Here is a 16061-nt window from a genome sequence, read left to right as displayed (position 1 = left end):
TTCAAATGATACAGCAATTTGTTCAGTTTGATGGTTTGCAGGATTAGGATCCAAACAACCACTTGGCAAATTTTCTAGAGTTTTGTGATACATTTAAAATCAATGATGTTTCTGATGATGCCATTTGTCTTCGGTTATTCCCTTTTTCATTGAGGAACAAAGCTAAAAGCGGTTGAACTCGTTGCCACGAGGGTCAATCACTACTTGGGAACAAATGACCGAAAAAACTTTATTAAAATATTTTCTACCGGCTAAAATAGCCAAATTATGTAATGATATATCCTCTTTTGTGTAGATAGATTTAGAAACACTCTACGATGCATGGGAGAGATACAAGGACCTTTTGAGAAGGTGCCTTCACCATGGGTTACCACTCTGGCTACAGGTTCAAACGTTTCACAATGGCCTAAATCCTTTGACTAGACAAATGATTGACACAGCTGCTAGAGGAACTATCAATAATAAGACACCTGAGGATGCTTATGAATTCATAGAAGAGATGTCGCTGAATAATTATCAGTGGCAAGTCATGAGGACAAAGCCGACGAAAGCAGCTAGCATTTTTAATGTCGATTTGGTCACCATGCTCTCTAACCAGGTAGAACTTTTGAATAGAAAAATTGATGGTTTTCTTGGTTCTTCACAGTTTCACCCAGTAATGTAATGTGAAGCAAGTGGAGGTGGATCAAGCAATTCAGAACATCCACCCTATGGCCACAACATGGAGAACGAGTAGTTAAATTACATGGGTAATAATCCTCGATCTCAAAATAATCCTTATAGTAACACTTACAATGCAGGTTGGAGAAACCACTCAAATTTTTCATGCGGAGGCCAAGGAAATCAGAGACCACCACCTCCTCCAGGCTTTGAACAACCACCGTACCAGCAGGAAAAGAAGCCAAACCTTGAGGAGATGCTAACAAAATTTCTCTCGGTGTCAGAAACTCGTTTTTAGAATACTGAGACAGCACTTAAGAATCAACAAGCATCGATCGAAGGGCTCAAAACTTAAATAGGCCAGCTCGCTAAATTTATATATGAACTCCCACAAGGTAGCCTACTGAGTAACACTAAATCTAACCCAATGGAGCAACTCAATGCAATTACCATTCAAGATGTGGAAGGGTTAGTTGCATCTAAACCAGAACCGAGGCAAGAAACTGTGGTAAGTAAGGTGAGGTGGACCACAATGACCAAAAACAGGCAAGTAAAGAGTTCAAACCACATGTACCATACCCAAATGCGACAAGGAAAGACCACTTAGACGAACAATTCGGTAAATTCCTTAAACTTTTAAATAAATTACATATTAACTTACCGTTTATTGAAGCTCTTTCGCAGATGCCAAACGCAGTAAAATTTTTAAAGGAGCTTTTAACAAATAAGCGGAAGTTAGATAAGGCGTCGCATGTGGAGTTAAATACAGTTTGCTCAGCCATACTACAGAATAAGTTGGCCAACAAATTGAAGGATCCAAGGAGTTTTACGATTCCTTGTTTAATTGGTAGCTTAGATGTTAATAATGCTTTGGCTGATTTAGGGGCTAGTATCAATGTCATGCCTTATAAAATGTTTAAACAACTAGGTCTTGGGAAACCCAAACAAACTAGGATGAGCATCCAATTGGCCGATAAAACTATCAGATTTCCTAGGGGTATTATTGAAGACGTACTCGTTAAAATTGACAATTTTATATTCCTAATTGATTTCATTGTTCTAAACATAGAGGAGGATAGTAACGTGCCTTTAATTTTAGGAAGGCCTTTTTAGCAACTGCCAAAACTATAATTGATGTTGGTGCAGGTAAACTCACACTTCGTGTGGGAGACAAAACAATCACCCTTCAAGCTCGTAATTCAAATAACACATCGAAAATTGAAGGTGGTTGTATAAATCATACTATTAAAACTGACCATGTGGTGCAACCTACTTTGTAGGAAACAGGTTCAGAGAACACACCTGAGCCATGTTTGAGTAACGACAAAGGACCTATCTATGAAGAACGAAGGCTACAAATCGAGGAACTAGATGAATGGAGGACACATAAATCGAGGACACACAATAAACCAAAATCACGCCATGAAGAACCAATATCTCACCAAATCAACTTAAGGTTGGAGAAAAAGTACTACTAGATGCTGCAGACCCTCATATTGCCACTTTTGAACCTAACGGAACAATCCCTCTTACGGTACTCACTATTTTCCCATACGGTATAGTTGAAGTAATTCATCCCAAATTCGGCACTTTTAAGGTAAACAGTACTCGTCTTATGTTGATAAAACTGATAGCAGAGATGAGGAGTATAAACTCCTCGCACCACCATGACCATGCAACAGAAAGGTAAGTCAAGCTTAGACTATAAATAAGCGCTTCTCGGGAGGAAACCCGAGCACTAACGATGTTAACTTCTTTAAAATTTTAGAACATAGGTTTTCTAATCCACATGGCCGGGCACACAGACGTACCTTTGGTCGGGCTCACACCACGTGAGGAGACACGCCGTGCGATACAGCCGTGTCAAAATAGGGCAAAATTTTTTCGTAACACGGGATGCGATAAGTTGCCACGGCCGTGCGATATGGCCGTGGGCGAGTCTGACAAACCAACACGAGCGTGCGACATGCCCGTGTCTATAAACCGTGGTTGAAACTAAGAATTTAGCACGGGCGTGCGACACACCCGTGCCCATCAACCGTGCTCAAGTCTAATAAAATACCACGGGCGTGGACATCCGTACACATGCGTGGGAGAAACGAACGAAGCAGAACACAGCCATGCAACACGGTCGTGTGCACTCACACGCCCAAGGAACACGGGCGTGGGCCGAATGCCAAACGCGCCCAAATTTAAAAAATCGCAAAACACACGGGCAAAAATTAGGGCACACGGGCATGCCCCACGGCCATGTGCCCCAATTTCTTTTTAAACACCTATTATTTATCTTTATATTTTGAAATTACTTTTCATTTCCTTTTAATACTATTTTATCTTGAGATTTTATAATTTTTATTCGGCTAATTCTTTACTAGTAATTATGCTTCTTTATATTTCCTAAAAAGTTCTTAATTCTATCACAATTGTAAAGAGCTCCAAAGCTCATCATCACTTAGGAACTAAAAACTCCACTGGAGAAGGTTCTCCAGACTGCCATGTCTTGCTCGACCACGACCATAGCTACTACCAGATATAATATTCTTTTGGTGCAAGAATTAGGGACTAATGAACCTCTACAACTACCAGAGTATCCTCCTCTAATCTTATCATTGCCTTGGCCGATTATTCTCCATAACTCCAATTCTAGGAGTCCATTCACCATTCAGGAAGTTTCACTTCTCTCCCTACCTTATGATCTTATATCTATATCGTCATGAATCTAACTTTGTACATTGAGGACAATGTACATCTTAAGTGTGGGGGGTCTTTTATATCATTATCAGAAATCCCTAAATTTTGACTTGTTCCCATGTGATCTTCTCATACCACTATTAGAATGAATTTTGATTAAGTTATGATTTTTGTTGATATGTCTTGAATTAAAACATAGGCATTTATGCATTGATCATTTAAACTTCAAGACATTAGGGAATCAAGCATGATAAGTTGATTTTTGAGAATTAAAAATTTTTAGGTTGTTTCCCCAAGTTTAGATATTATCTTGATTTGAAATTCACAAGTTTAAACATCAAAAAGCCATAATTTTTGTGAGATCTTGAGCCTTTAGAGCATATGTTATTTCTTTCATGCTCACTTTTATTATGAGTGCGTCAGTATTGATTTTTTATTCTAGAACTTGCCTGATTATGCATGTCAAGATCACACCATTTGATTTGATATGTCGAGATGATAAAAGCACTTAGGTTTAACCCACTCACTCCAAAAAAGTTTACCTTCATAATTAACCCTTAGTGAACCCTTTTAAGCCTAACAAGCCATTAATTGATTTTCCCTCAATATTAACCCATAACCTATTATTGTTGAAATCCCCTAATTTGATACCTATTTTTGTCAAGATTTGATTTGAATTAATTGCTTAGCTATGTTTTATTCTTTGTTGCAATAATTAAGTTCTATGTTATTTGACTTGTTCTTAAAAAAAATACTTACATACATATTAGTAGTAATTCGTTGTTTTTGAGCTTGAGTGTTAATTCCATATTCTGAGAAGAAGCTCATTTGTATTCAACTGATAATTAGTTATTTTTCTAGTTAGGTGATTTTTTTTTCAATTCAATCTTGATTCAAACCTTTTCTTTTAGCTTGTGACCACACCCCCTAACCAAAGCCACGTTACAACCTTCTAAAGACATTTTGTGATTGATGTATCATCTCAATATATAGTGGTGGAGATTTGATTTTCATGCAAGCCTATGGTAATAAATTTTCATATTGATTAATGAGTGCTTTATTTGATGTCCTTAAACACCTTGAGTGATTTGAGTGAATCTTTAGTGAGGATGTTAAACTCTATGATATTTTGATCAAAGGTATTACTTAGATGAGGGGGGACACCTATTTTTTCGTGATAAAATGCTCAACTTGAAATGTTTGAAACTTTTATGTACTTTTAGTTGAATTTTCAATGTATGATTACTTATGGATTATTTTGAGATATTATTGATAGGGATTATAAATTGAGAAAAATTTATTTTAATTTTAAGTTGAGGATTTTGCTTGAGGACAAGCAAACGCTTAAGTGTGGGGGTATTTGATAAACCGTAATTTATACATATTTTTATCCCATGCTTAGCACATTTATGGATGGTTTCTCCTTAGATTTGGTGAATTCGATGCTCCTAATTGTTTAATTTCATGTTTTATACTTAGGTAAGCATAAGAGAGTAAAAAGAGTGAGAAACGGGCAGAAAACAGAGAAAATAGACCCACATGGGAAATCAACACGGCCTAGACTTCCTCACACGGGTAAGCACACGGCCGTGTCCATTTGGTAGGATCGAAGCACGACTTACATGGGTAGACTGTACATCCGTGCCTATTTAACAGCCTTGACCACGGGCTGGAGCAATCCCACACGGGCATGTCCCTGATGAGCCCAAGTATAGTCCTATTCAGAAAAGGCCACTTTTAAGGGCTCTTAGGCATTCTAAAGCCTATTTAAACACCTGAGGAGGCACTTAGAATACAAACACAGAGTAGGAGGCAAGGAATTACTCAAGGGAAGCCGATTGATCCATCTTAGAAGCAGAATTCATTGTCAAGATTGAAGATCTCCCTTCAATTTCCATTCAGGGCTTTTGGGTTTTCTTTATGTTTTGTATTCACTATTCTTCTGAGATGTTTTCTTTTATAATTATGAACTAAACCCCCTAAATACCTAAGGGGAATGAAACCTAAGACGGATCTTGTTATTACTATTTGAATTGTATTATAAATATTTGACTTGTTCTTAATTATGTGTTCTTAATTCTTGTCTTAATATTCCAGGATATTGATTGAAGTTAATGCGCTTATTCAGAGCAAAAGTCTCTGTCTAAGAGTAAATTTTTCATAATTAAGTGGAGTTGATTGCACGCCTAGAGATAAGGTGACAAGATTTTGCCGGATTAGGGTGAAACCTAATAAAAGGATTCATAGATTGAGTTAATGCAACACTAGGGCATTAATTAAAAAGAGATTTCAATTAATCAACCTAGGGTTAGACGTTATTAGTCTTGAGAGAGATAATAATATAACTTAGGGATTTTTATGGATCAAGTCAAATGAATAAATCGTCTAATTTAGAGTCAAATAACAAGTGAAGTCTAGGTGGATTTTTCCTTGGGTATTGTCTTAATCAATCGAGTTTTCCCAAAAGCTTTACCCCAATTTCTCTCTGTGCACTCTTAGTTTAGTTAATTAGTTTAGATAAACAAATCCCTTAATTTTTAGGCTAGATAATAAAAAGAAAGTAATTACTAGTACTCTTGGTTCCTTTTGGTTCGACAATCCGGTCTTGCTAAAGCTATACCACTGTTCGATAGGTACACTTGCCTTCATCGTGATAATAGTTAGTTTCAAGAATGATTAATTATAAATCTTTAAAACCTGTCACGAATATCACGTATCAATATGCATGAGCCATGGTTATGAATGTGTAAGTTCTCATTTATGCCATGTAAGTTATCATTGAGATGTATAAGTGTGTATGTGTTATTATGGGTGACAAAAGGCTTGGAAAGTGGCATCAAAGTTGTCCGCAGGGATAGACACACGGGCGTGTGTTTAGGCTATGTGTGATACACAGTTTGCCCCATGGGTGTGTGTTTCGGTCGTGTGTCCCTTGCACCCTAATTAATGGAAAACAGAATGCCCAGTAGTAAACACACATAAAAAGACACGACCGTGTGTCTCAGCTGTGTGAAGGACACGGCCTTAGGACATGGGCGTGTTCCTAGGCCGTATGACGTCTGCACCTGATTTTTGGAATTTAATTCACCACACGACCTAAGCACACGTGCGTGTGACTTGGTCGTGTGACCCTAATTTGTTGATGACATCATAAACAGAGAGTTACCTGGGCTAAGGACACGGACGTGTGTGACCACACGGCCTACCCACACGAGTGTGTGACCCTTGTTTTGATGAAAAAAAATTTTAATTGTTACGAAAGTTCTGAGAGTTCTCGGTTTAGTCCCGATCCATTCCTAATGTATATTTTGGGCCTCGTGGGTCCGTATGAGGGGCAATATGCTTGTGTAAAAATGGTTTTGAATTGAATGAATTTTATGGCCCAGTTTTTTAATAATGTTTATGTTTTGGTCTAGTAACGCCTTGCACCCTGCCCCGACATCAGATATGGGTAAGGGGTGTTACACCAATTCAAACATACTTACATGAAATGTACATTTTTCAATTATAACATTCGGTTTAGTTAACATTACGATTTAATCCAAAATACCAAAATATTGAATAACTATCAATTTGATCTATACATAGTATAATATTTATCAAAAATACATGTAAAACATCACTTAATGAATTTACATCCTTATACAAACTTACCTCAACAAAAATAGTTGTAAAAACGATGCCGAAAACTAATCTGACACTTTAGCTTTTCTTCGATTTAGATCCGTTTGGTTCGTTTCTTGTTCTAAATAATAACGTTCATTCGATTAAACCATTCAAATATCTTAAAATAATTAATTCAACTTATAACCTTTGTCAATATGAATTTACAAAATTACCCTCAATATTTTACCTTTTATGCAATTTAGTCCCTAAACCCGAAACTTGCAATTTAACTACTTTTAATTAAAATTCATGCTAGCCGATTCTTCCCTAGTCTTTTACCCATATTTTTCCTCATTTCACACAATTTACATTGATATTTACTATTTCAACAATTTAATCCCTAAACACTAACATCATCAAAAATCACTTAACAAAATACTTATATTCAACTACCAACCTTAATAATCTATCAACTAAATTCACAAAAACTTCCAATTCATTCATGGAAAGTCCTTAAACTTTTAAAATTTTACAAATTGACCCCCGAGTTAGTTAGATTAAGCTAAAATGATAACAAAAACATAAAAACTATTAAAGAGGGCCAAAATATCATACCATGCAAATGAAAATGTTTTGACCGAAGCTTTTCCTCCCTTAGCTATGTTGTTTTAGTTCTAGGGTAAAAGAAATGTCGAAGATGATGATTTGTTTCATCTTTTGTTTATTTTATTTTATTTTATCTAATTACCATTTTACCCGTAATAACTTAATTAACAATTAACAATTCAATGTCCCTGGTTGTCCACTATTTCTCTATATGGTATATTTAACAATTAAGTACACCTATCTACTTTTCAATAGCTATTTAATACTTTTAGCTAATAAACATCAACATTTGTAACTTTTACGATTTAACCCTTTACACTTAATTAACTACCTAAACGTTAAAATTTCTTAACCAAACTTTAATATGACTCTAATAAATACTCATAAATTGTAACATCCTGAATTAGGGCCTAGTCGGAACAGTGGTTTTGAGACCACAAATCTGAGATAGAAATAATTATTTTATGATTTTTATAAGGTCTATAATATGAATGCATACTTATGTGAAAGTTTTAGGAAGAAATTCTATGCGTAAAATGTCTAATTGAATTTTAGGGACAAATTGAATAAGATGCAAAACATGCATTCTAGCAGAACTTTAAGCATGAAATTGCTTTAGATTATAAATTAGGAGGTCCTAATCAGCAATTTGACCAATTTCTATAATTTTGGACAAAAATGGACATGCATAAGAAAATTTTGAAAGAAAGGCCTTAAGGGCATTTTGGTTATTTGGTAATTAAAAGAATAAAAAAGGAAAATCAAAGCAAAAATGTGTCCATCTTCTCAAGTGCTAACCGAATTTCTCAATAGCCATAGCTAGGGTTTTTTTTCAACATTTCAAGCTTGATTGTAAGTGCTCCCTAGCCCTGTTTTTAATGTTCTTTGTATTTTTGAAGTCTTTGTAGCATGATCTACCCATTTCTAACTATATTTTGAGCTAGGGTTCATGTATGAAATTTTACCCATGTGTAACATGCATATATTTTTATGATTAATGGAGGAATATGAATGTTTGATGCATGATAAACATCTTTTACTAGGTGATTTTTAGTGAAAACACCTAAAACGGGGACTTATTTGTAAAAGTGTAAAAGTGGGTAGTAAAAATGTAAAATAAAGGAAAGTGTGGGCTGATATGAGCATCGTGTAGGTTTGGCTAGGCTTGGGTAACAAAGAAAATGCATGCATTTCATTTTACGAGCCTAGTGACTAAACCGTAAGTAAGTGAAAAGTTAGGGGTAAAAAGGTAATTTTACCAAAGCATGAATTATGGATTGATTTGAATAAAGTGATTAATAAACAAGTTAAATTTGGCATTATAGATCAAGAAAAATGTGAATCGGGTCTTGATCGAGGAAAGAAAAAAGTATACGACAATTAGACTCGATTACCATCATTTTGTACCGAGGTATGTGCATATGCAAATAATGTGGTGTTGTAGCATGTTTTTAATGTTTTGATATTATGTGATAAATGTTTTATTTGTGATATCCTGATTTAGGGCCTAAACAAAATAGTGGTTTTGAAACCACAAATTTGAGATAAAACTAATTATTTTATAATTATTTTAAGGTTTATGATATGGTTGCATGATTTGGTGAAAACTTCGTGAAGAAATTTTATGCCTAAAGTGTCCAATTCGAAATTAGGGACTCAATTGAATAAGTTGCAAAACTTTCATTCTAGAAGCTTTTATCATGAAATTACTTTAGAATATTAATTATAAGACCTTAAATAGCAATTTGGCCAATTTCTATGATTTTGAACAAAAATGGGCTTACATGGATAAAAATTGAAAGTTAGTAAAAAGGCATTTTGGTCATTTAGTTAATAAATGAATTAAAAAAGGAAAAATCAAGCAAAAATTTGCTCATCTTCTTCATTAGGCAGAAATTTCAAGGGTTCTCCATAGCTAGGGTTTGTTTCAAGCTTCCAAGCTCCATAATCAAGAAAGACGTGGAATCGACCTCGATGGGGAAAAGAAAAGATTTTGGACTTTATTGCAACATTTCTATATTTTGCACCGAGGTAAGTTTGTACGTAAATAATTTATCGATTCTTCTTATTTTATTATATTTTGTTATCATATGAAATGTGGCTGCCTATAGAATGATTATTTGTTGTAAATTGCAAATTGAAAAAGGACTATGAATAAATTGTAACATGTTGGAAAGTGAGGAATTTCCCGGTTGAGCCTTCGGAATAGAAACGATACGAATGATCTATTGTGAGGTCATGTGTGTAGTACTAAGTGCAAGCTACTACGTGTACCGGATTATTGGTCGCATGTGTAGTACTAAGTGCAGGCTACTATGCGTACTCGATAACTTCGATCACGTGTGTAGTACTAAGTGCAGGCTACTACGTGTACCGGATAATTAGTCACATGTGTAGTACTAAGTGCAGGCTACTATGCGTACCAGATAGCTTTGGCTACAAGTGTGAAAATATGTGTAGGCAACTGAGTATCAGTTATTATTCCGAAGAGTTCAAAGGGAAAATCAATTAAGTAAATATACATGTGAACATGATTATATGATGAATAAGTGCAGGTATAGTTTAAGAAAATTTTGAGCAATATGCTCGATATTTGAGTGAACTTCGATAAGACAAAATGGTTTAAGTAAAATTATGTAAGAGTGAATTTTAGTAGTAAAATAGTGTCGGACAGCAGCAGTTGCGTGACTTTGAAAATTCACTAAAAATTATGTAAGTTGAATTAAATTTAAAATAAATTATGGAATTAAATCTTAATGAGTATATTTTCATATAAAAGAAACAGGGGGAGCAAAAGAGTTCTATATTATGTGATATTCTAATTTTTGTGAGATAGTGTTAGAATGAATTCGAGATCCCCTATTCTGATTTGGAAAAATTGTTACAAATTGTAAAAAAATAATTATGGGTTATAATTTTTATTCCTATAATATTTGATGAGTCTAATTTTAATAGAAATAATCGTAAACATATCCAAGTTCTGTACTATGAGATATTTAATTTTTAGTAAGAAGAGGTCGGAACTGTCAGATAGTGAAACAGGGGAAACTTTAATGAATAAACTGTACTAATTGGCTAAACCAAAGATTCTGAAATTTTTCTGGTAAGAAATTATATGAGTTTAGTTTTTTTAAAAATTAACGGATTTGAATTTGGAGTTCCATAACTCTAGATATAAATGATTTTGTCACAATGACTCAAGAAAACAACTTGACCTAAACATGAGATTATGTACTATTATGATTGTTTTATTTTGAAAAATATGTTGATAAATTGTATATCACTTACGTACTTACTTACTAAGCATTACACTTACTCTCTTTTCTTTCTCTTGTCTTATAGTGTCACTAGGCCAGCTCGGGATTCGGAGATCGTTGGAGATTCATCCGCACTATCAATACTTTTTGGTATTTTGTAAACATTATTTTGGAGTTATGGCATGTATAGGTGACTTGGTTATTTTTGTTATATGTCATAATTAAATTGGCCTAAAATGTTGGTCTTCAAAATTTAATAGTTCCTTTTGTATATTCCCGTTGATGTTAACTAATAATGTTCAGGTTATAGTACATGAAAATGTATGTTTAAAAAAAATATTCTATGTCATGATTTCGTACATTTGCATGTATTATGTTCCGGTAATGTCTCGTACCCTGTTCCGGCTTAGAACACTGGTAAGGGGTGTTACATTTTTATTGGTATCAGAGTTAAGGTTTAGGCGATTCTCAGATCTACGATCTGTGTGGAAGTCTATCTATACATGCCATAAATATATTGTGATAGTGTGATGACTCTTGACAATTTAAATTGTATTTTCATATAGTAAATGGATCCCGACTGAGCTATAGCTGATGATGTAGAAAGTAATGTGCCGGCTCCCACACAAGAGACTGCGCTAGTTGAGAGTAGGCCTGAGACACATGATCAGGGAGATGGGGCTCGGGAAGCCTTTCTCCGTATGATGAGTAATTATTATACAGAATTTGTTCGAGCAAATCTGAATGCTCAGCCTCCTTCACCCCCTCCTATGCCCCAATCGGTTCCCGCAGTTCCTTAAGGTGCCGAAATGGTAAGTTGAGTAAGCCCCCAGCTAATAAAATTTAGAAGCAAGGGGCTGAAGAATTCAGGTCTAGTATAGATGATGATCACGAGGAAGCAGATTTTTGGCTTGAGAATTCTATCAGGGTATTTGATGAACTCTCTTGCACTCCCGAAGAATGTTTAAAATGTGTTATATCTTTACTGAGAGATTCAACATATCATTGGTGGAAGACATTGGTATCTGTGGTTCTAAAAGAAAGGGTTACATGGGATTTTTTCCAAGATGAGTTTAGAAAGAAATACATAAGCCAGTGGTTCATTGATCAAAAACGAAAAGAGTTCCTCGAGCTGAAGCAAGGTAAAACGTCTGTGGTAGAATATGAAGGTGAATTTGTTAGACTCAGAAAGTATGCCCAGAAGTGTGTGTCTATCGAAGCTATTATGTGTAAGAGGTTCGAGGATGGGTTAAATGAAGACATCAGGCTGTTAGTTGGGATCTTAGAGTTGAAAGAGTTTGTAGTATTGGTCGATCGAGCTTGTAAAGCTGAAGAACTGAACAACAAAAAAGAGAAAAGCTGTAAGTGAAGCCAGAGATGTAAGAAAGAGGCCAATGAGTAAGTCATTCTAATCCTAGTCAAAGAAGTCTAAAGAAATGAATCCTTGATTAACTGTTTCAGCTGGATATCCGCACCGAGATCATGGGAGATCATATTCGGGTTCTAAAGCTCAAGCTACTTCAATGGCAAGTGTGGGTAATGTCAGATCTAATAGACCCGAGTGTCAACATTGTGGCAAGCAACATTTTGATGAGTGTTGGGTGATTAGCTGGGCTTGTTTAAAGTGTGGTTATCGAGAACATTATATTAAGGATTGCCCAAAAAGGGTTGAAGAAGAAAAATTTCAGAGTGTCAGACAGACTAGTACTGCTAATAGAGGTAGATCTCCGATAAATACTGGAAGTGGAACTAGCAGTAGAAGTGTGATGAAGGATTCAACTGGGAGACCAGAAGCTAGAGCACTTGCTAGAGTTTATGCCATAAGTGCCCGTGAAGAGGCGTCATCTGCCGATGTGATCACCGGTACATTTTCTCTAGTAAGATCTGCCGATGATACTGTTGTTATTGAATTGATTGATCCTGGATCTACTCATTCTTATGTTTGTGCAAATTTAGTATCTAGTAAGATCTTGCCTATAGAATTTACTGAATTTGTGATTAAAGTGTCAAAACCTTTAGGCAAATATGTGTTAGTAAATAGGGTTTGCAAAAATTATCCTTTGATGATTCAAGGTCACTGTTTTCTGGCTAATCTGATGTTATTACCATTTGATGAGTTTGATGTTATTCTGGGTATGGATTGGTTGACATTACATGATGCCAGAGTAAATTGCAAACAGAAAACCCTTGAGTTGAAATGTGAAAATGGTGAAATTCTTTGGGTTGAAACAGATGAATCAAATAAATTGCCTATGGTGATTTCGCACATGTCTGCTCAGCGATATATAAGAAAGGGGTGTGAAGCTTACTTTGCATATGTATTGAATACCAAGATGTTTGAGTCGAAGCTCGAATTAGTGCCGGTAGTCTGTGAATTCCCGGATGTATTTCCAGAAGAATTGCCTAGGTTGCCTTCGATCAGAGAGGTAGAGTTTACCATTGATTTGTTACCTGGAACTGCACCAATTTCAATTTCTCCATACAGAATGGCTCCGACTGAAATGAAAGAATTAAAGGCTCAGTTGCAAGAGCTAATAGATAAGGGTTTTGTGAGACCGAGTTTCTATCCCTGAGGTGCTCCCGTGTTGTTTGTAAAGAAAAAGGACGGATCTATGAGACTTTGTCTTGATTATCAATAGCTCAACAAGGTGACTATAAAGAACAAGTATCCGTTGCCGAGAATTGAGATTTGTTCGACCAGTTGAAAGGGACGACAGTGTTTTCAAAGATCGATTTGAGATCCGGTTACTATCAGTTAATAGTTAAAGAGTCGGATGTGCCAAAAACCACTTTCAGGATGAGGTTTGGACACTATGAATTTCTTGTGATGCCTTTCGATTTAACTAATGCTCCAACTATCTTTATGGATTTGATGAACTGAATCTTTCAGCCGTATTTGGATAGGTTTGTGGTTGTGTTCATAGATGATATTCTGATTTATTCTCGAGATGAGTCCGAGCATGCTGAACACTTAAGAACAGTATTACAGATTTTAAGAGAAAAGAAATTATTTGGTAAATTCAATAAAAGTGAATTTTGGCTTCATGAAGTCAGATTTTTAGGGTATATAGTTTTGGGTGATGGTATTCGGGTCAATCCGAGCAAAGTTTCAACGATTGTTGATTGGAAACCTTCAAAGGATATATCCGAGGTTAGAAGCTTTTTGGGCTTATCTGGATATTATTGACACTTTGTCTAGGAATTTTCAATGATTGCCTCTCCTATGACTAAGTTGCTACAAAAGAATGTTAAGTTCGATTGGACTGAAGAGTGTCAACAAAGTTTTGAGAAGTTGAAAGCGCGATTGACCGAAGCACCAGTGTTAGTGCAACTCGAGTCGAAAAAGAGTTTGTGATCTATAGTGATGCGTCATCAATTGGTCTTGGATGTGTGTTGATGCAAGAAGGTAAAGTGGTAGCTTATGCCTCAAGATAGTTGAAACTGCATGAGAAGAATTACCCGATGCACGATCTGGAATTGGCCGCCATTGTCTTTGCTCTAAAGATTTGGCGTCATTATTTGTATGGTGAGAAATGCACAACCTTTACTGATCATAAAAGTTTGAAATATATAATGAATCAAAAGGATTTGAATTTACGACAACGGAGATGGCTTGAACTATTAAAAGATTATGAGCTAATAATTGACTATCATACTGGGAAGGCCAATGTAGTCGCAGATGCCTTGAGTAGAAAATCCTTAGTTGCTTTGAGACCTATGGGTACAAATTTGGCTATGTCTGATGATGGTTCGATTTTGGCCTAGTTGAGGGCTAGGCCATTATTTCTTCAGCAAATTTGTAAAGCTCAGAAGAATGACAGTGAATTGCAAGCCAAGCGAGCTCAGTGTGAATCGGGTTGTAAATCAGATTTTCAAATCGGACCTGATGATTGCTTAATGTTCCGTGAACGAGTATGTGTATCGAAAGATGCTGAATTGATTCAAAAGATTTTACATGAGGCACACAGTGGTTGTTTGTTAGTTCATCCCGGTAGTACGAAAATGTACAACAACTTGAAGAAAGTACATTGGAGAGATATTTCTGAGTTTGTATCGAGATGCTTAATTTGTCAGCACGTGAAAGCTGAACACCAAGTACTTTCAGGTTTACTTCAACCAATGATGGTTCCTGAGTGGAAATAGGATAGAATCACGATGGATTTTTTGACAGGTTTGCCTCTGAATCTGAAAAAGAAAAATGTCGTCTGGGTTGTGGTTAATAGATTAACAGAATCGGCTCACTTTATACTAGTATGTACCGATTACTCACTTGATAAGTTGGCTGAATTATATATTTCTGAAATTGTGAGATCCGAGATTTACTTTGAGGTTTTGGAAAAAGTTGCAAGAAGCTTTGGGTACGAAATTGAATTTTAGTACCGCATTTCATCCATAAACTGACGGTCAATCCGAAAGGGTAATTCAGGTACTCGAAGATATGCTCTGATGTTGTGTTTTAGAATTTGAGGGCAGTTGGGAGAAATATCTACCTTTGGTCGAGTTTGCCTATAACAAAAGTTTTCAATCTAGTATACAGATGGCACCGTACGAAGCATTGTATGGTCGCAAGTGTCAGGCTCCTTTGTATTGGACCAAGCTTAGTGAGAAACAGATTCACGGAGTTGATTTGATTAGAGAAACTGAAGAGAAAGTGAAAGTAATTCGTGATTGTCTGAAAGCTGCTTCAAATTGACAAAAGTCATACGCAGATTTGAAAAGAAAAGAGATCGAGTTCCAAGTGGGTGATAAAGTGTTTCTGAAAGTATTTCCATGGAAGAAAATTCTAAGATTTGTCTGAAAAGGCAAGTTAAGTCCGCGTTTCATTGGGCCGTATGAGGTTATTGAAAGAATTGGACCAGTGGCATATCGGTTAGCTTTGCCAACCGAGTTGGAAAAGATTCATAATTTGCTTCATGTGTCGATGTTGCGACGTTACCATTCTGATCCTTCACATGTGATTCCTTTGACAGAGATTGAGCTTCGACCGGATATGACCTATGATGAGGAACCAATAAAGATTTTGGCTCGGGAAGTTAAACAGTTGAGAAATAAAAGTATAGCCTTAGTGAAAGTATTGTGGCATAGACACGGAGTAGAAGAGGCTACAAGGAACCAGAGGAAGCCATGAGAAAATAGTACCCAAACCTCTTTACTGGTAAGATTTTCGGGGACGAAAATCCCTAAAGGGGGGAGAGTTGTGATAGCCCGATTTAGGGCCTAAATGGAATAGTGGTTTTGAAA

General features: G+C 35.9%; 1 non-coding gene across 1 annotated transcript; it reads right to left on the bottom strand.

Annotated features, from left to right (window-relative positions):
• Positions 1–262: 262 nt before the first annotated feature.
• Positions 263–369, bottom strand: LOC121206880 (small nucleolar RNA R71). The gene has a single exon (XR_005902057.1). It is a non-coding gene; the product is annotated as a small nucleolar RNA R71 (small nucleolar RNA).
• Between the last annotated feature and the right edge of the window lie 15692 nt (positions 370–16061).

The sequence above is a fragment of the Gossypium hirsutum genome, chromosome A01 (assembly GCF_007990345.1).
Source record: "Gossypium hirsutum isolate 1008001.06 chromosome A01, Gossypium_hirsutum_v2.1, whole genome shotgun sequence".
Classification (NCBI taxonomy): domain Eukaryota; kingdom Viridiplantae; phylum Streptophyta; class Magnoliopsida; order Malvales; family Malvaceae; genus Gossypium; species Gossypium hirsutum.
The sequence above is the reverse complement of the archived record's forward strand: the minus strand, read 5'-3'. Positions and strand labels throughout refer to the sequence as shown.